The sequence below is a fragment of the Hyla sarda genome, unplaced genomic scaffold (assembly GCF_029499605.1).
Source record: "Hyla sarda isolate aHylSar1 unplaced genomic scaffold, aHylSar1.hap1 scaffold_91, whole genome shotgun sequence".
Taxonomy (NCBI): domain Eukaryota; kingdom Metazoa; phylum Chordata; class Amphibia; order Anura; family Hylidae; genus Hyla; species Hyla sarda.
The window spans coordinates 269,673-290,980 of NW_026610938.1; the positions used below are offsets into that span (position 1 = coordinate 269,673).

At 46.4% G+C, this 21,308-nt stretch overlaps 4 non-coding genes and 1 pseudogene across 4 annotated transcripts; all 5 read left to right on the top strand.

The window, feature by feature from the left end:
- Positions 1–1,105: 1,105 nt before the first annotated feature.
- Positions 1,106–1,296, top strand: LOC130349099 (U2 spliceosomal RNA). The gene has a single exon (XR_008886505.1). It is a non-coding gene; the product is annotated as a U2 spliceosomal RNA (small nuclear RNA).
- Positions 1,297–3,375: 2,079 nt separating this feature from the next.
- On the top strand, positions 3,376–3,566 carry LOC130349100 (U2 spliceosomal RNA). The gene has a single exon (XR_008886506.1). It is a non-coding gene; the product is annotated as a U2 spliceosomal RNA (small nuclear RNA).
- A 7,192-nt stretch (positions 3,567–10,758) lies between these two features.
- On the top strand, positions 10,759–10,966 carry LOC130349297 (U2 spliceosomal RNA; annotated as a pseudogene).
- Positions 10,967–18,176: 7,210 nt separating this feature from the next.
- Positions 18,177–18,367, top strand: LOC130349101 (U2 spliceosomal RNA). Its single transcript, XR_008886507.1, has one exon. It is a non-coding gene; the product is annotated as a U2 spliceosomal RNA (small nuclear RNA).
- Positions 18,368–20,453: 2,086 nt separating this feature from the next.
- On the top strand, positions 20,454–20,644 carry LOC130349102 (U2 spliceosomal RNA). Its single transcript, XR_008886508.1, has one exon. It is a non-coding gene; the product is annotated as a U2 spliceosomal RNA (small nuclear RNA).
- The last annotated feature ends 664 nt before the right edge of the window (positions 20,645–21,308 follow it).

Here is a 21,308-nt window from a genome sequence, read left to right on the forward strand (position 1 = left end):
TCTGCTGGCGGTATTGAATAAGCATTGCTGCACTGATGGGGTATGCATTAGACGAAAAAAAAGAAAAAAAAGAAGAATAATACGCCCAGAAAAGAGGCGAAAAGGAGAAAAACGTAAAAAAACGTGAAAAAAAAGTAAGAGGAAGAGAAGGGAAAAAAAGGTGGAAATGGGTTTAAAAGTGATTTCGGCGGAGAAATATATATATATATATATATATATATATATATATATACGCGCACACACACACATATATATAAACGTATTCTCCGTTGAGATATTGCAGCCGCTGCTGTGTCCAGGCCCAGGAGCCTTAGCACTGTGCTGTGATGTCACTCAATACCACTGACATCACTAGGTGTAAACAACATCTCTCCTTTGCTGTGTATGTGACTATGGAGCTGTTTGGTGATGTCGTCTATTATGGCCTTCATAGAAGCAACAGGAGATTGTTGCATCCATCTAGAACCCTCAGAACTACAGTGCTATGATGTCACTCACTTCCACAGGCCTTGCAGAGTGTAAACAACAACAACCCAGCTTTGTTGTGTATGTAACCATAGGGATTTGTGATGTCACCTAGAACCTTCACAGCAGCGACAGCTTTATGAGGAGCATCAGCACTGCTCTGCCTGAGCAGAACCATCACCGCCATAGGTTGTCAAATAACCCGGGTTTAACCCACACAGGTAAGTCCAATGGGGTGCAGGCATGTCCTCTATGCTTACAGCTTCCCGTGGGTGTTGGTTTGATACCGTTTGGGGACAGCCAAGGAGGCATCTGCAGGCAACAAAGGTAGGTGTGTGCTTGTGTGTGTGTTTCCTATGCAGATCCTAAGCCCAGTGTCACATGCAAGTAGGAGGAGTAAGAAGGGTTCCTGGCAAATCCGGGTTATGGATTGCATTTAAAAAGGCCCCGTGGGAGTGCAATGGGCCCCTGTCTTGCTGCTTAGCAATAATGGTATGGGTTTAGGTTCTGCTGTGTGTACTGGTGTTTGACTGCCCCCCAGCCCAGAGTGTGCATGGAAAATTGTCTGGCAGCCTCCCTGACAGCAAGCAGTGATAGTGCCCATGAAGGGCACCTTGTTGGGCCCGCCCCTTTCACAGTTATCGCTTCTCGGCCTTTTGGCTAAGATCAAGTGTAGTATCTGTTCTTATCAGTTTAATATCTGATACGTCCCCTATCTGGGGACCATATATTAAATGGATTTTTGAGAACGGGGGCCGATTTCGAAGCTTGCTTCCGTCGCCCTATGCATTGACCCGATATGGCAGTATCTTCGGGTACAGTGCACCACCCCCTTACAGGGTTAAAAAGAAAGATTCCTACTTTCATTGCTACCTGCTTGCTGGCTAGCCAGCTAGCCAGCCCTGTGGGCCTTGCTGCTGCTGCAGCCAAAAAACAAAAGGTGGTGCTGCTGCTGCTTCTGCTGCTTCTGCTTCTGCTTGTGTCTGGCCGCTGTTGGAGCGTCCAGGCACAGGACTTCTGCTGCTGCTGACTAAATGGCCTCCTTAATTGGATCATTTGAGTAGCCAGCACACCTGTGCAGGTAGGGCATGACATGATAGGCAGCTGCCTTGATAGCGGGTGGGTGCTGAATGTTCCTAATTGACAAAATAAGATTAATGCTTATGAAGAAATATAAAATCTCATCCCTTCCCCAATATCGCGCCACACCCCTACCCCTTAATTCCCTGGTTGAACTTGATGGACATATGTCTTTTTTCGACCGTACTAACTATGTAACTATGTAACATAACATGGGGGGGGGGTCTCCTGGCTGTTCACACAGGTGTGTCATTGCTGTACATTGACCATGCATTGCTTCTGTGGTATTGCAAAGGCAAAGACAAATGCTTCCAGCCATCCATTGCACTAATGGATTGGTCATCAGCTGGCTGTCTATGTCCCGCATCAATATAGACCAAAGTACAGAGGGTTAGGCTATGCTATTGTGCACCTACCTGATGCATCAGAAGGTGCGAGGCCCTTGCTAAATTCTGTACACAGACTTTGAGATCTATACTTTAGACTGTATCTAAACCTGCTCCAACATGGACTGACATTCTGGCCTACTTTCAGCCGATGCGACTTGTCTGTCGCTGAACAGTCGCTTTTTATGTATTCAGCACCTATGTATAATGTTGTAAAAATGCTCTAGAAGCTAAAGTCGCAGAAATGTCACACATATTTGGCCTGCAACTTTCTGTGCGACAAATTCAGACAGGAAAAATCAGTATAAATCCTTAGAAAATTATCCCCCAGTGTCTCCATCTGCTGGCGGTATTGAATAAGCATTGCTGCACTGATGGGGTATGCATTAGACGAAAAAAAAGAAGAAAAAGAAGAATAATACGCCCAGAAAAGAGGCGAAAAGGAGAAAAACGTAAAAAAACGTGAAAAAAAAGTAAGAGGAAGAGAAGGGAAAAAAAGGTGGAAATGGGTTTAAAAGTGATTTCGGCGGAGAAATATATATATATATATATATATATATATATATATATACGCGCACACACACACATATATATAAACGTATTCTCCGTTGAGATATTGCAGCCGCTGCTGTGTCCAGGCCCAGGAGCCTTAGCACTGTGCTGTGATGTCACTCAATACCACTGACATCACTAGGTGTAAACAACATCTCTCCTTTGCTGTGTATGTGACTATGGAGCTGTTTGGTGATGTCGTCTATTATGGCCTTCATAGAAGCAACAGGAGATTGTTGCATCCATCTAGAACCCTCAGAACTACAGTGCTATGATGTCACTCACTTCCACAGGCCTTGCAGAGTGTAAACAACAACAACCCAGCTTTGTTGTGTATGTAACCATAGGGATTTGTGATGTCACCTAGAACCTTCACAGCAGCGACAGCTTTATGAGGAGCATCAGCACTGCTCTGCCTGAGCAGAACCATCACCGCCATAGGTTGTCAAATAACCCGGGTTTAACCCACACAGGTAAGTCCAATGGGGTGCAGGCATGTCCTCTATTCTTACAGCTTCCCGTGGGTGTTGGTTTGATACTGTTTGGGGACAGCCAAGGAGGCATCTGCAGGCAACAAAGGTAGGTGTGTGCTTGTGTGTGTGTTTCCTATGCAGATCCTAAGCCCAGTGTCACATGCAAGTAGGAGGAGTAAGAAGGGTTCCTGGCAAATCCGGGTTATGGATTGCATTTAAAAAGGCCCCGTGGGAGTGCAATGGGCCCCTGTCTTGCTGCTTAGCAATAATGGTATGGGTTTAGGTTCTGCTGTGTGTACTGGTGGTTGACTGCCCCCCAGCCCAGAGTGTGCATGGAAAATTGTCTGGCAGCCTCCCTGACAGCAAGCAGTGATAGTGCCCATGAAGGGCACCTTGTTGGGCCCGCCCCTTTCACGGTTATCGCTTCTCGGCCTTTTGGCTAAGATCAAGTGTAGTATCTGTTCTTATCAGTTTAATATCTGATACGTCCCCTATCTGGGGACCATATATTAAATGGATTTTTGAGAACGGGGGCCGATTTCGAAGCTTGCTTCCGTCGCCCTATGCATTGACCCGATATGGCAGTATCTTCGGGTACAGTGCACCACCCCCTTACAGGGTTAAAAAGAAAGATTCCTACTTTCATTGCTACCTGCTTGCTGGCTAGCCAGCTAGCCAGCCCTGTGGGCCTTGCTGCTGCTGCAGCCAAAAAACAAAAGGTGGTGCTGCTGCTGCTTCTGCTGCTTCTGCTTCTGCTTGTGTCTGGCCGCTGTTGGAGCGTCCAGGCACAGGACTTCTGCTGCTGCTGACTAAATGGCCTCCTTAATTGGATCATTTGAGTAGCCAGCACACCTGTGCAGGTAGGGCATGACATGATAGGCAGCTGCCTTGATAGCGGGTGGGTGCTGAATGTTCCTATTGACAAAATAAGATTAATGCTTATGAAGAAATATAAAATCTCATCCCTTCCCCAATATCGCGCCACACCCCTACCCCTTAATTCCCTGGTTGAACTTGATGGACATATGTCTTTTTTCGACCGTACTAACTATGTAACTATGTAACATAACATGGGGGGGGGGGGGGGTCTCCTGGCTGTTCACACAGGTGTGTCATTGCTGTACATTGACCATGCATTGCTTCTGTGGTATTGCAAAGGCAAAGACAAATGCTTCCAGCCATCCATTGCACTAATGGATTGGTCATCAGCTGGCTGTCTATGTCCCGCATCAATATAGACCAAAGTACAGAGGGTTAGGCTATGCTATTGTGCACCTACCTGATGCATCAGAAGGTGCGAGGCCCTTGCTAAATTCTGTGCACAGACTTTGAGATCTATACTTTAGACTGTATCTAAACCTGCTCCAACATGGACTGACATTCTGGCCTACTTTCAGCCGATGCGACTTGTCTGTCGCTGAACAGTCGCTTTTTATGTATTCAGCACCTATGTATAATGTTGTAAAAATGCTCTAGAAGCTAAAGTCGCAGAAATGTCACACATATTTGGCCTGCAACTTTCTGTGCGACAAATTCAGACAGGAAAAATCAGTATAAATCCTTCGAAAATTATCCCCCAGTGTCTCCATCTGCTGGCGGTATTGAATAAGCATTGCTGCACTGATGGGGTATGCATTAGACGAAAAAAAAGAAGAAAAAGAAGAATAATACGCCCAGAAAAGAGGCGAAAAGGAGAAAAACGTAAAAAAACGTGAAAAAAAAGTAAGAGGAAGAGAAGGGAAAAAAAGGTGGAAATGGGTTTAAAAGTGATTTCGGCGGAGAAATATATATATATATATATATATATATATATATATATATATATATATACGCGCACACACACACATATATATAAACGTATTCTCCGTTGAGATATTGCAGCCGCTGCTGTGTCCAGGCCCAGGAGCCTTAGCACTGTGCTGTGATGTCACTCAATACCACTGACATCACTAGGTGTAAACAACATCTCTCCTTTGCTGTGTATGTGACTATGGAGCTGTTTGGTGATGTCGTCTATTATGGCCTTCATAGAAGCAACAGGAGATTGTTGCATCCATCTAGAACCCTCAGAACTACAGTGCTATGATGTCACTCACTTCCACAGGCCTTGCAGAGTGTAAACAACAACAACCCAGCTTTGTTGTGTATGTAACCATAGGGATTTGTGATGTCACCTAGAACCTTCACAGCAGCGACAGCTTTATGAGGAGCATCAGCACTGCTCTGCCTGAGCAGAACCATCACCGCCATAGGTTGTCAAATAACCCGGGTTTAACCCACACAGGTAAGTCCAATGGGGTGCAGGCATGTCCTCTATGCTTACAGCTTCCCGTGGGTGTTGGTTTGATACCGTTTGGGGACAGCCAAGGAGGCATCTGCAGGCAACAAAGGTAGGTGTGTGCTTGTGTGTGTGTTTCCTATGCAGATCCTAAGCCCAGTGTCACATGCAAGTAGGAGGAGTAAGAAGGGTTCCTGGCAAATCCGGGTTATGGATTGCATTTAAAAAGGCCCCGTGGGAGTGCAATGGGCCCCTGTCTTGCTGCTTAGCAATAATGGTATGGGTTTAGGTTCTGCTGTGTGTACTGGTGGTTGACTGCCCCCCAGCCCAGAGTGTGCATGGAAAATTGTCTGGCAGCCTCCCTGACAGCAAGCAGTGATAGTGCCCATGAAGGGCACCTTGTTGGGCCCGCCCCTTTCACGGTTATCGCTTCTCGGCCTTTTGGCTTCGATCCTGTGCGGTTTACCGGGCAGGGTAGGAGTCGGAAGGGGTGGTGATCGGGGCCCTCTTTTGCGGGGGGCCCTGGATTGTTACTGGGTTGCGATAGTGGGTATCTTAACCTGCAAAAATGAGCGGAGAGAGGACTCGAGGACTCGAGGATACGGTGCGGATTTACGTTCCTGGCGAACACCGGGGGACGATTGGATTGGATCAAGTTGTGCTGGAGATTCTTCGCAAGCTCCAGTACCTTCAGGTATGGCATGTAATCGCTATGCAAGACTTCCCTAGGCAAGGGATTTACGATATAACCTTTTATGATTCTGAGGTTTGCCAGAGGGTCTACATGGACTTAGAAGTGATGAAGAGGAGGAATGAGCCAGCTATAATGAGTAAGGTGAAAGTGGAGCCATTATTCATGAATATGTCTAAGGTTGTTATAGTCCATATGTACAACCCGAAGGTTTCGGATGAGATGGTGACCAATTTTTTGTACCGATATTGTGATGAAGTTAAATTTCTTGGAAGACTCAAGAACAGACATGGGTACTTTAATTGTAAAAGGAAATTTGTTGTAAAATTTAAAAAGGACGAAGGAATGGAAGAGGGAAGGAAGAGTATACCACAGGTATTTTCTATTGGAGGAGAAAGAGGTTTTTGTTTTTATGAAGGACAGTTGCAGTACTGTAGACGTTGTCACGCTTATGGACATGTACAGGAGTCTTGCCCTGAGCAAGGAGTATGCTGCAGGAATTGTGGGAAATCAGGTCACAACTCGGGTGAATGTACTGAGAAGAAAACGTGTGATATCTGTGGTAGTGAGGAGCATTTGGCTAGAGGATGCAGTTTATGGTATAGAAAGAAAATGAGCTATGCTGACGCAGCAGGAAATAGAAGAGAGGAAAGAGGAGAAAGGCCATTTCCACGTGTTTTTGGTGTGAATGCTGAGGTGACTCAGGTGATTGACGAGAACTCTGTAAAAGGGAGTGCAGCAGGTGTGACAGTGCAGCACATGAATACTCAGGAAAAATCTGGAAAAGGGGAGGAGGGTGACTCCACTGGTGTGCATTGTGAGGAGACTGGTGTTGGTGAAGAGTTTACTGAGGTCAGTAAGAAGAAAGCACGTAAAGGGAAAAAAGAGAAAGTGGTGGAGAGTGTGGAGACTGTGTGTAGGGAGGTTCCCCCATGTGAAGAAACAATTGAGGATTTTGAATGCCCAAACCCAGTGGTGGGGGAGGAGGAGGGGATGGAGTTTCAGGAGAATGAGAGTGAGAGATCCCTAACACCTGGGCAGAGGGTGATTAGTGGGGAGGAGAATGTAACATCTGAAGAGGAGGAGAAGGAGGAGGAGGAGGGGGAAGATGAAGATGAAAATGCAAATGGAGGCTTTCAAGGTAAAAGTAAAAGGTGTAAGAAAGGGAGTTGGTCAGGGGATCAGACGGATCCTGTGTATGGAGGTGAGAAAATGATGGACAGGGACTCTCAAGTGGGGTCGCCTGATTGCTATGGGATGCTGCTAAGGAAGGTTGAAGGTCAGAATACTAACTTCTAGTTAAAATGGATGTTAAGAAAATGGATTGCCTTCTTTCCTTTTTAATGGCATTGGTTGTGGCTACTCTTAATGTTCGGAGTATAGGAACAACCATCAGAAGAGCAGCAGTTTTTGATTTTTTGGAGAATGTGAAGGGAGATATATTTTGTTTACAGGAGTGTGCAATTAAGTCTGCACCTTATGTAGATGAATGGAAGAGAGGGCAGTCTTTTTGGTCTACATGCACAGAGAATAAAAATGAAGGTGTGGGGATTTTATTGTGTAACAGGGACATTAAAGTTTTAAATTGCCAAGTTTTAGTACCAGGTCGTTGTATGGTTTTAAATTTTGAGTTTTTAGGCCAGAGAATGAGAGTTTTTAATGTATATGCGCCAGCAGAAAAACAGGCACGTGTGTTATTTTTAGAGTCTCTTAAACTTTTTATTCCTGGTCGTGATGGTACTATTATTGTTGGTGATTTTAACTGCATTAGATCCGTCAATGATCGTGAGAGCTCTGCTAAGGTTAGAACTGATATTACTTCAAATGTTTTAAACCAAATTATTCAAGACTTACATTATTCTGATGTTGGACTGATGGTTAGCACTGATGAAAGATACACCTATATATCAGATAGTGGCCGCTGTAAATCCCGGATTGATTACATTCTTGTCTCTGAGGGGATTAAGGTGGTCCGGTGCAATCAAATGATGTCAACTTTCTCAGATCATAAGATGGTGTCGGCAGAAATAAGTATTGCAGAGTCCTTTCATTTTGGTAGAGGGCTCTGGAAATTAAATGTAAGTCTATTAGAAGATGAAGAAGTAATGGCCGGTTTTAAAGATTTTTTTTTATCTTGTACTTCTAAACAATCTGTTTTTAGTAATGTTTTAGCTTGGTGGGATTGGGCAAAAAGTGAGTTTGCTAAGTATTTTAAGTTCATTTGCATAAGGAGGGCACAAGAAAAGAGGAGGGGTTATGAAAGGCTTATCTCACGTTTAGAAACTCTCTTTAAGTTTAAACATGTTGGTGTGGAGGTGGAGGAGGAAATTGAGAAGGTGAAAATTGAGATGAAGAACAGGTTGTTGGAAAGAGGTAGAAATATTGTTTTTAAATCCAAAGTTCAACATTTGGAGGAAAATGAACAATGTACAAGATATTTCTTTAAAAAATGTTTTAATGCTAGGGGTGTTTTTAAGTCTGTTTTAACTCCTACAGGGGAAGTTGTTGGTGATCAGATGGTGAAGGAGATTGGCAGATTTTATGAAACACTTTTTAGTAATAAGAGCAGAGCCAGTGAGACGGAGATGAATGATTATTGTAATATTTTAGAGAATAATGTCCCTGAAGGAAAAAGTGCATTTTTAATTGAGGAAGTTTGTGAAGGGGAGATCAAGCAGGCTCTGGACAAGACAGCGAAAGGGAAGACACCGGGCTGTGATGGCCTCCCCTTTGAGTTTTATTCAGTTTTTTGGCATATTTTAAAGCAAGATTTTACACGGGTGGTGCAATATGTTTTTAACTCAGGTATTTTAGCGGAGTCTATGAAGAAAGGAGTTATTACCTTGATACATAAGAAAGGTGATGAAAGAGATTTGAAAAACTGGAGGCCGATCACATTATTGAATACAGGTTATAAGATCATTGCAAAGATTGTGGCGAACAGGATGAGTGACATAGTTGAGCACCTTGTTGGAGAATACCAAGTTTGTGCAGTGCCAAATAGGAGAATAACTGATAATTTATTAGTTTTAAGAGACTCTATTTATTATAGTAATTTTAATAAGAATGCACTTTTTGTGGAATCCATTGATTTTGAAAAAGCTTATGACAGAGTTGCTCATGATTTTATGTTTATGGTTTTAAAGCATATGGGTATTCCTGAGAAGCTACTGTTTGTGATTAAAAGTTTTTATTATGGGGCAACAAGTCAGATTTTAGTCAATGGACATGTGGGGCCGGGTTTTAATATTTTATCAGGAGTACGACAGGGATGCCCACTCTCCCCAATTTTATTCATTTGTGTCATTGAGGCCTTGCTCAAAAATGTACAGAAGGACAAATGTGTGAGTGGTGTTTTTATCCCGGGAAGTAATGGAAGGAATTTGAAGGTTTTAAGTTACATGGATGATGTGGTTTTTACTTGCACTTCCCAAGCTGATCTTAATAGAGTGAATTTGCATGTAAAGATTTTTTGTTGTATTGCTGGTATGAAAGTCAATTGGGGGAAGTGCCAATTGAGTAATTTTGGAAAGCAAGGAAAAGTGGTGGTGGATGGCGTGGATGAGAAGGAAGATATTGAAGTGTTAGGCGTTGTTTTTGAAAAAAATCTAAAAGGAGGGAAAAGTTATGAGAAGTTGGAGGAGAAGATAGAGAAGAAATTATCTTTTTGGAAATTGAGAAACTTGTCCCTTAAAGGTAAAGTTCTGATTTTAAAGGCAGTAATTTTGCCACTACTATTATATACTGCAATGGTTTTCCCACCCGGCAAATTATGGTCCAGAAGGATGACAAGGAAGTTGTTTATTTTTTTCTGGGGTTCAAAGATGGAAAAGATGAAGAGGGAGGAAGTGATGAAGAGCGTGAAGAAAGGCGGATATAATTTCCCGGATATTAATCTGTTTTTAAAGACTCATTACTTTCTTTTAATTTATAAAGTGTCTCAGTGCAATAATTGGGTGGCAGACATGAGCAGGTATTTGGCAGGATGGTTGTTTTCCAAATGGGGCTGGTGTGAGAAGGATCTGAGGAGACCAATAGCGCAAGTTATACCTACCTTCTATGTGGTTCTCAGGTCTTTCAGTGATCAATTTGGTTTGAGTTCCCTGGGAAAACCTGAGAAAAAGAAAATTGAAAATGAAATAAGAAAAAATGAGAGATTATATGAAGTACCATTCTGCACTACTGCTCAGTCTGTGAAGATCTGGAATCTTTTTAATGTTAGAGGATTATCGAATAGACAGAGAGATGTAAACTGGATGACTTTTCATGGCTGCCTCCCAACCAGAGCTTTCCTGAATGGACGAGGAATAAGAGTGAGCGAGAAATGTCCAAGAGAGGGTTGTGGAGGCAGGGAGGATACAGTGCACTTATTTTGGAACTGTTTTTATGCAAGAGAATTTTTTATGCTTCTACAGAGGTTTTTTTCTGCAATCACGGGATATGTTGATTTTAATTTTGAGAAGATTTTTATTGGTCAGGATTTAAGCAGGAGAGAGGACACACGTGAAAGCTGGATTGTATTTTCTGTTTTTAAAGAAGTTTTATGGGATTCTAGAAACCTGCTTGTTTTTAAAAATGTGTGTATTTCTCCAAGGGAGTTGAAGAGACTTTTTTTTGGAAGGTTGTTTATTATTTTTCTATTTGACAAGAAGAGAATGGGAGAGGAAGAGGCTGAAAAGATTTGGAGATACAAGGAATGGAGAAAGTTGTAAGTATCCTGATCAAGGTTTTGAATTTGTGCTTCTCTTATAGTTTTCTTATTGAGATATTTTTCCGCATGATGTTTTTTCAGACTTTGTTTAGAAGTGATGAGTTTTGGTAGGTGACCTGATGATCGCTTGAACAATAGTCTGTAACTGAGGAAAAAAAAAAAAAAAAAAAAAAAAAATCTGTTCTTTTCAGTTTAATATCTGATACGTCCCCTATCTGGGGACCATATATTAAATGGATTTTTGAGAACGGGGGCCGATTTCGAAGCTTGCTTCCGTCGCCCTATGCATTGACCCGATATGGCAGTATCTTCGGGTACAGTGCACCACCCCCTTACAGGGTTAAAAAGAAAGATTCCTACTTTCATTGCTACCTGCTTGCTGGCTAGCCAGCTAGCCAGCCCTGTGGGCCTTGCTGCTGCTGCAGCCAAAAAACAAAAGGTGGTGCTGCTGCTGCTTCTGCTGCTTCTGCTTCTGCTTGTGTCTGGCCGCTGTTGGAGCGTCCAGGCACAGGACTTCTGCTGCTGCTGACTAAATGGCCTCCTTAATTGGATCATTTGAGTAGCCAGCACACCTGTGCAGGTAGGGCATGACATGATAGGCAGCTGCCTTGATAGCGGGTGGGTGCTGAATGTTCCTAATTGACAAAATAAGATTAATGCTTATGAAGAAATATAAAATCTCATCCCTTCCCCAATATCGCGCCACACCCCTACCCCTTAATTCCCTGGTTGAACTTGATGGACATATGTCTTTTTTCGACCGTACTAACTATGTAACTATGTAACATAACATGGGGGGGGGGGGGGGTCTCCTGGCTGTTCACACAGGTGTGTCATTGCTGTACATTGACCATGCATTGCTTCTGTGGTATTGCAAAGGCAAAGACAAATGCTTCCAGCCATCCATTGCACTAATGGATTGGTCATCAGCTGGCTGTCTATGTCCCGCATCAATATAGACCAAAGTACAGAGGGTTAGGCTATGCTATTGTGCACCTACCTGATGCATCAGAAGGTGCGAGGCCCTTGCTAAATTCTGTGCACAGACTTTGAGATCTATACTTTAGACTGTATCTAAACCTGCTCCAACATGGACTGACATTCTGGCCTACTGTCACGATGCCGGCTGGCAGGTAGTGGATCCTCTGTGCCAGAGAGGGATTGGCGTGGACCGTGCTAGTGGACCGGTTCTAAGCCACTACTGGTTTTCACCAGAGCCCGCCGCAAAGCGGGATGGTCTTGCTGCGGCGGTAGTGACCAGGTCGTATCCACTAGCAACGGCTCAACTCTCTGGCTGCTGAAGATAGGCGCGTTACAAGGGAGTAGGCAAAAGCAAGGTCGGACGTAGCAGAAGGTCGGGGCAGGCAGCAAGGATCGTAGTCAGGGGCAACGGCAGAAGGTCTGGAAACACAGGCAAGGAACACACAAGGAACGCTTTCACTGGCACTAAGGCAACAAGATCCGGCAAGGGAGTGCAGGGGAAGTGAGGTGATATAGGGAAGTGCACAGGTGAACACACTAATTGGGACCACTGCGCCAATCAGCGGCACAGTGGCCCTTTAAATCGCAGAGACCCGGCGCGCGCGCGCCCTAGGGAGCGGGGCCGCGCGCGCCGGGACAGAACAGACGGAGAGCGAGTCAGGTAGGGGAGCCGGGGTGCGCATCGCGAGCGGGCGCTACCCGCATCGCGAATCGCATCCCGGCTGGCAGCGGAATCGCAGCGCCCCGGGTCAGAGGACGTGACCGGAGCGCTGCCGCGGGGAGAGTGAAGCGAGCGCTCCGGGGAGGAGCGGGGACCCGGAGCGCTCGGGGTAACAGTACCCCCCCCTTGGGTCTCCCCCTCTTCTTAGAGCCTGAGAACCTGAGGAGCAGACTTTTGTCTAGGATGTTGTCCTCAGGTTCCCAGGATCTCTCTTCATATGATGGAAAGGTCACGAGAAATTTCATCCACAGCGGGCAGACCAGAGGGCAAGGGAGTAGGGAGGGGGGGAAGAGGGTGACGGCCGTACACCACGAAAAATGGGGATTTGGAGGAAGACTCAGAGACCCTGAAGTTATACGAGAATTCGGCCCATGGGAGGAGATCTGCCCAGTCATCCTGGCGGGAGGAAACAAAATGTCGCAAATAATCACCCAAGATCTGGTTAATCCTTTCTACTTGTCCATTGGACTGGGGATGATATGCAGAAGAAAAATGTAATTTAATCTTGAGTTGTTTACAGAGAGCCCTCCAGAATTTAGACACGAATTGGACGCCTCTATCCGAGACAATCTGCGTAGGCAACCCGTGAAGACGAAAAATGTGTACAAAAAATTGTTTAGCCAACTGAGGCGCAGAAGGAAGACCAGGAAGAGGGATGAAATGTGCCATTTTGGAGAATCGATCAACGACCACCCAAATAACAGTGTTGCCACAGGAAGGGGGTAAATCAGTAATAAAATCCATACCAATCAGAGACCAAGGCTGTTCGGGGACAGGCAGAGGATGAAGAAAACCAGCGGGCTTCTGGCGAGGAGTCTTATCCCGGGCACAGATAGTGCAGGCTCGCACAAAGTCCACAACATCCGTCTCCAGAGTCGGCCACCAATAGAAGCGGGAGATGAGTTGCACAGATTTCTTGATACCCGCATGACCTGCGAGATGGGAGGAGTGACCCCATTTGAGGATTCCGAGGCGTTGGCGAGGAGAAACAAAGGTCTTTCCTGGAGGAGTCTGCCTGATGGAGGCAGGAGAAGTGGAGATCAGGCAGTCAGGTGGAATGATGTGTTGCGGAGAGAGTTCAACTTCTGAGGCATCCGAGGAACGAGAGAGAGCATCGGCCCTAATGTTCTTATCGGCAGGACGAAAGTGAATCTCAAAATTAAATCGGGCAAAGAACAGAGACCACCGGGCCTGGCGAGGATTCAGCCGTTGGGCAGACTGGAGGTAGGAGAGGTTCTTGTGGTCGGTGTAGATAATAACAGGAGAACTTGATCCCTCCAGCAGATGCCTCCATTCCTCAAGTGCTAATTTAATGGCTAGAAGCTCTCGATCCCCGATGGAGTAGTTCCTCTCCGCTGGAGAGAAGGTCCTAGAGAAAAAACCACAAGTGACAGCATGCCCGGAAGAATTTTTTTGTAGAAGAACAGCTCCAGCTCCCACTGAGGAGGCATCAACCTCCAATAGGAAGGGTTTGGAAGGGTCAGGTCTGGAGAGGACGGGAGCCGAAGAAAAGGCAGACTTGAGTCGTTTAAAGGCGTCTTCTGCTTGAGGAGGCCAGGACTTGGGATCAGCATTTTTTTTGGTTAAAGCCACGATAGGAGCCACAATGGTAGAAAAATGTGGAATAAATTGCCTGTAATAATTGGCGAACCCCAAAAAGCGTTGGATAGCACGGAGTCCGGAGGGGCGTGGCCAATCTAAGACGGCAGAGAGTTTGTCTGGATCCATCTGTAGTCCCTGGCCAGAGACCAAATATCCTAGAAAAGGAAGAGATTGGCATTCAAACAGACATTTCTCAATTTTGGCATAGAGTTGGTTGTCACGAAGTCTCTGAAGAACCATACGGACATGCTGGCGGTGTTCTTCTAGATTGGCAGAAAAAATTAGGATATCGTCCAGATATACAACAACACAGGAGTATAACAGATCACGAAAAATTTCATTGACAAAGTCTTGGAAGACGGCAGGGGCGTTGCACAGTCCAAAGGGCATGACCAGATACTCAAAGTGTCCATCTCTGGTGTTAAATGCCGTTTTCCACTCGTCCCCCTCTCTGATGCGGATGAGGTTATAGGCGCCTCTTAAGTCCAATTTAGTGAAGATGTGGGCACCTTGGAGGCGATCAAAGAGTTCAGAGATGAGGGGTAAGGGGTAGCGGTTCTTAACCGTGATTTTATTAAGACCGCGGTAGTCAATGCAAGGACGTAGGGAGCCATCTTTTTTGGACACAAAGAAAAATCCGGCTCCGGCAGGAGAGGAGGATTTACGGATAAAGCCCTTTTTTAGATTCTCCTGGACGTATTCGGACATGGCAAGAGTCTCTGGGGCAGAGAGAGGATAAATTCTGCCCCGGGGTGGAGTAGTGCCCGGGAGGAGGTCGATAGGGCAATCATAAGGCCTGTGAGGAGGTAGAGTCTCAGCTTGTTTTTTGCAGAAAACATCCGCGAAGTCCATATAGGCCTTAGGGAGACCGGTTACTGGAGGAACCACAGAGTTACGGCAAGGGTTACTGGGAACCGGTTTTAGACAGTTCTTGGAACAAGAGGACCCCCAACTCTTGATCTCCCCAGTGGACCAATCCAGGGTAGGGGAATGAAGTTGAAGCCAGGGAAGTCCAAGGAGAATTTCCGAGGTGCAATTGGGGAGGACCAAAAGTTCAATCCTCTCATGATGAGATCCGATGCTCATAAGAAGGGGCTCCATGCGGAAACGTATGGTACAGTCCAATCTTTCATTATTTACACAATTGATGTAGAGGGGTCTGGCGAGACTGGTCACCGGGATGTTGAACCTGTTGACGAGAGAGGCCAAAATAAAATTTCCTGCAGATCCTGAGTCCAAGAAGGCCACTGTAGAGAAGGAGAAGGCAGAGGCAGACATCCGCACAGGCACAGTAAGACGTGGAGAAGCGGAGTAGACATCAAGGACTGTCTCACCTTTGTGCGGAGTCAGCGTACGTCTTTCCAGGCGGGGAGGACGGATAGGACAATCTCTTAGGAAGTGTTCGGTACTAGCACAGTACAGGCAGAGGTTCTCCATACGGCGTTGTGTCCTCTCTTGAGGTGTCAGGCGAGACCGGTCGACCTGCATAGCCTCCACGGCGGGAGGCACAGGAACAGATTGCAGGGGACCAGAGGAGAGAGGAGCCGAGGAGGAGAAACGCCTCGTGCGAACAGAGTCCATATCTTGGCGGAGTTCCTGACGCCTTTCGGAAAAACGCATGTCAATGCGAGTGGCTAGGTGAATAAGTTCATGTAGATTAGCAGGAATTTCTCGTGCGGCCAGAACATCTTTAATGTTGCTGGATAGGCCTTTTTTGAAGGTCGCGCAGAGGGCCTCATTATTCCAGGACAATTCTGAAGCAAGAGTACGGAATTGTACGGCATACTCGCCAACGGAAGAATTACCCTGGACCAGGTTCAACAGGGCAGTCTCAGCAGAAGAGGCTCGGGCAGGTTCCTCAAAGACACTTCGGATTTCCGAGAAGAAGGAGTGTACAGAGGCAGTGACGGGGTCATTGCGGTCCCAGAGCGGTGTGGCCCATGACAGGGCTTTTCCGGACAGAAGGCTGACTACGAAAGCCACCTTAGACCTTTCAGTGGGAAACAGGTCCGACATCATCTCCAGATGCAGGGAACATTGGGAAAGAAAGCCACGGCAAAACTTAGAGTCCCCATCAAATTTATCCGGCAAGGATAAGCGTATCCCAGGAGCGGCCACTCGCTGCGGAGGAGGTGCAGGAGCTGGCGGAGGAGATGACTGCTGAAGCTGTGGTAGTAACTGTTGTAGCATAACGGTCAGTTGAGACAGCTGTTGGCCTTGTTGCGCTATCTGTTGTGACTGCTGGGCGACCACCGTGGTGAGGTCAGCGACAACTGGCAGAGGAACTTCAGCGGGATCCAGTGCCGGATCTACTGTCACGATGCCGGCTGGCAGGTAGTGGATCCTCTGTGCCAGAGAGGGATTGGCGTGGACCGTGCTAGTGGACCGGTTCTAAGCCACTACTGGTTTTCACCAGAGCCCGCCGCAAAGCGGGATAGGCGCGGTACAAGGGAGTAGGCAAAAGCAAGGTCGGACGTAGCAGAAGGTCGGGGCAGGCAGCAAGGATCGTAGTCAGGGGCAACGGCAGAAGGTCTGGAAACACAGGCAAGGAACACACAAGGAACGCTTTCACTGGCACTAAGGCAACAAGATCCGGCAAGGGAGTGCAGGGGAAGTGAGGTGATATAGGGAAGTGCACAGGTGAACACACTAATTGGGACCACTGCACCAATCAGCGGCGCAGTGGCCCTTTAAATCGCAGAGACCCGGCGCGCGCGCGCCCTAGGGAGCGGGGCCGCGCGCGCCGGGACAGAACAGACGGAGAGCGCATCGCGAGCGGGCGCTACCCGCATCGCGAATCGCATCCCGGCTGGCAGCGGAATCGCAGCGCCCCGGGTCAGAGGACGTGACCGGAGCGCTGCCGCGGGGAGAGTGAAGCGAGCGCTCCGGGGAGGAGCGGGGACCCGGAGCGCTCGGCGTAACACCTACTTTCAGCCGATGCGACTTGTCTGTCGCTGAACAGTCGCTTTTTATGTATTCAGCACCTATGTATAATGTTGTAAAAATGCTCTAGAAGCTAAAGTCGCAGAAATGTCACACATATTTGGCCTGCAACTTTCTGTGCGACAAATTCAGACAGGAAAAATCAGTATAAATCCTTAGAAAATTATCCCCCAGTGTCTCCATCTGCTGGCGGTATTGAATAAGCATTGCTGCACTGATGGGGTATGCATTAGACGAAAAAAAAGAAGAAAAAGAAGAATAATACGCCAAGAAAAGAGGCGAAAAGGAGAAAAACGTAAAAAAACGTGAAAAAAAAGTAAGAGGAAGAGAAGGGAAAAAAAGGTGGAAATGGGTTTAAAAGTGATTTCGGCGGAGAAATATATATATATATATATATATATATATATATATATATATATACGCGCACACACACACATATATATAAACGTATTCTCCGTTGAGATATTGCAGCCGCTGCTGTGTCCAGGCCCAGGAGCCTTAGCACTGTGCTGTGATGTCACTCAATACCACTGACATCACTAGGTGTAAACAACATCTCTCCTTTGCTGTGTATGTGACTATGGAGCTGTTTGGTGATGTCGTCTATTATGGCCTTCATAGAAGCAACAGGAGATTGTTGCATCCATCTAGAACCCTCAGAACTACAGTGCTATGATGTCACTCACTTCCACAGGCCTTGCAGAGTGTAAACAACAACAACCCAGCTTTGTTGTGTATGTAACCATAGGGATTTGTGATGTCACCTAGAACCTTCACAGCAGCGACAGCTTTATGAGGAGCATCAGCACTGCTCTGCCTGAGCAGAACCATCACCGCCATAGGTTGTCAAATAACCCGGGTTTAACCCACACAGGTAAGTCCAATGGGGTGCAGGCATGTCCTCTATGCTTACAGCTTCCCGTGGGTGTTGGTTTGATACCGTTTGGGGACAGCCAAGGAGGCATCTGCAGGCAACAAAGGTAGGTGTGTGCTTGTGTGTGTGTTTCCTATGCAGATCCTAAGCCCAGTGTCACATGCAAGTAGGAGGAGTAAGAAGGGTTCCTGGCAAATCCGGGTTATGGATTGCATTTAAAAAGGCCCCGTGGGAGTGCAATGGGCCCCTGTCTTGCTGCTTAGCAATAATGGTATGGGTTTAGGTTCTGCTGTGTGTACTGGTGGTTGACTGCCCCCCAGCCCAGAGTGTGCATGGAAAATTGTCTGGCAGCCTCCCTGACAGCAAGCAGTGATAGTGCCCATGAAGGGCACCTTGTTGGGCCCGCCCCTTTCACGGTTATCGCTTCTCGGCCTTTTGGCTAAGATCAAGTGTAGTATCTGTTCTTATCAGTTTAATATCTGATACGTCCCCTATCTGGGGACCATATATTAAATGGATTTTTGAGAACGGGGGCCGATTTCGAAGCTTGCTTCCGTCGCCCTATGCATTGACCCGATATGGCAGTATCTTCGGGTACAGTGCACCACCCCCTTACAGGGTTAAAAAGAAAGATTCCTACTTTCATTGCTACCTGCTTGCTGGCTAGCCAGCTAGCCAGCCCTGTGGGCCTTGCTGCTGCTGCAGCCAAAAAACAAAAGGTGGTGCTGCTGCTGCTTCTGCTGCTTCTGCTTCTGCTTGTGTCTGGCCGCTGTTGGAGCGTCCAGGCACAGGACTTCTGCTGCTGCTGACTAAATGGCCTCCTTAATTGGATCATTTGAGTAGCCAGCACACCTGTGCAGGTAGGGCATGACATGATAGGCAGCTGCCTTGATAGCGGGTGGGTGCTGAATGTTCCTAATTGACAAAATAAGATTAATGCTTATGAAGAAATATAAAATCTCATCCCTTCCCCAATATCGCGCCACACCCCTACCCCTTAATTCCCTGGTTGAACTTGATGGACATATGTCTTTTTTCGACCGTACTAACTATGTAACTATGTAACATAACATGGGGGGGGGGGGGGGTCTCCTGGCTGTTCACACAGGTGTGTCATTGCTGTACATTGACCATGCATTGCTTCTGTGGTATTGCAAAGGCAAAGACAAATGCTTCCAGCCATCCATTGCACTAATGGATTGGTCATCAGCTGGCTGTCTATGTCCCGCATCAATATAGACCAAAGTACAGAGGGTTAGGCTATGCTATTGTGCACCTACCTGATGCATCAGAAGGTGCGAGGCCCTTGCTAAATTCTGTGCACAGACTTTGAGATCTATACTTTAGACTGTATCTAAACCTGCTCCAACATGGACTGACATTCTGGCCTACTTTCAGCCGATGCGACTTGTCTGTCGCTGAACAGTCGCTTTTTATGTATTCAGCACCTATGTATAATGTTGTAAAAATGCTCTAGAAGCTAAAGTCGCAGAAATGTCACACATATTTGGCCTGCAACTTTCTGTGCGACAAATTCAGACAGGAAAAATCAGTATAAATCCTTAGAAAATTATCCCCCAGTGTCTCCATCTGCTGGCGGTATTGAATAAGCATTGCTGCACTGATGGGGTATGCATTAGACGAAAAAAAAGAAGAAAAAGAAGAATAATACGCCCAGAAAAGAGGCGAAAAGGAGAAAAACGTAAAAAAACGTGAAAAAAAAGTAAGAGGAAGAGAAGGGAAAAAAAGGTGGAAATGGGTTTAAAAGTGATTTCGGCGGAGAAATATATATATATATATATATATATATATATATATATATACGCGCACACACACACATATATATAAACGTATTCTCCGTTGAGATATTGCAGCCGCTGCTGTGTCCAGGCCCAGGAGCCTTAGCACTGTGCTGTGATGTCACTCAATACCACTGACATCACTAGGTGTAAACAACATCTCTCCTTTGCTGTGTATGTGACTATGGAGCTGTTTGGTGATGTCGTCTATTATGGCCTTCATAGAAGCAACAGGAGATTGTTGCATCCATCTAGAACCCTCAGAACTACAGTGCTATGATGTCACTCACTTCCACAGGCCTTGCAGAGTGTAAACAACAACAACCCAGCTTTGTTGTGTATGTAACCATAGGGATTTGTGATGTCACCTAGAACCTTCACAGCAGCGACAGCTTTATGAGGAGCATCAGCACTGCTCTGCCTGAGCAGAACCATCACCGCCATAGGTTGTCAAATAACCCGGGTTTAACCCACACAGGTAAGTCCAATGGGGTGCAGGCATGTCCTCTATGCTTACAGCTTCCCGTGGGTGTTGGTTTGATACCGTTTGGGGACAGCCAAGGAGGCATCTGCAGGCAACAAAGGTAGGTGTGTGCTTGTGTGTGTGTTTCCTATGCAGATCCTAAGCCCAGTGTCACATGCAAGTAGGAGGAGTAAGAAGGGTTCCTGGCAAATCCGGGTTATGGATTGCATTTAAAAAGGCCCCGTGGGAGTGCAATGGGCCCCTGTCTTGCTGCTTAGCAATAATGGTATGGGTTTAGGTTCTGCTGTGTGTACTGGTGGTTGACTGCCCCCCAGCCCAGAGTGTGCATGGAAAATTGTCTGGCAGCCTCCCTGACAGCAAGCAGTGATAGTGCCCATGAAGGGCACCTTGTTGGGCCCGCCCCTTTCACGGTTATCGCTTCTCGGCCTTTTGGCTAAGATCAAGTGTAGTATCTGTTCTTATCAGTTTAATATCTGATACGTCCCCTATCTGGGGACCATATATTAAATGGATTTTTGAGAACGGGGGCCGATTTCGAAGCTTGCTTCCGTCGCCCTATGCATTGACCCGATATGGCAGTATCTTCGGGTACAGTGCACCACCCCCTTACAGGGTTAAAAAGAAAGATTCCTACTTTCATTGCTACCTGCTTGCTGGCTAGCCAGCTAGCCAGCCCTGTGGGCCTTGCTGCTGCTGCAGCCAAAAAACAAAAGGTGGTGCTGCTGCTGCTTCTGCTGCTTCTGCTTCTGCTTGTGTCTGGCCGCTGTTGGAGCGTCCAGGCACAGGACTTCTGCTGCTGCTGACTAAATGGCCTCCTTAATTGGATCATTTGAGTAGCCAGCACACCTGTGCAGGTAGGGCATGACATGATAGGCAGCTGCCTTGATAGCGGGTGGGTGCTGAATGTTCCTAATTGACAAAATAAGATTAATGCTTATGAAGAAATATAAAATCTCATCCCTTCCCCAATATCGCGCCACACCCCTACCCCTTAATTCCCTGGTTGAACTTGATGGACATATGTCTTTTTTCGACCGTACTAACTATGTAACTATGTAACAGAACATGGGGGGGGGGGGGGGGGGGGTCTCCTGGCTGTTCACACAGGTGTGTCATTGCTGTACATTGACCATGCATTGCTTCTGTGGTATTGCAAAGGCAAAGACAAATGCTTCCAGCCATCCATTGCACTAATGGATTGGTCATCAGCTGGCTGTCTATGTCCCGCATCAATATAGACCAAAGTACAGAGGGTTAGGCTATGCTAT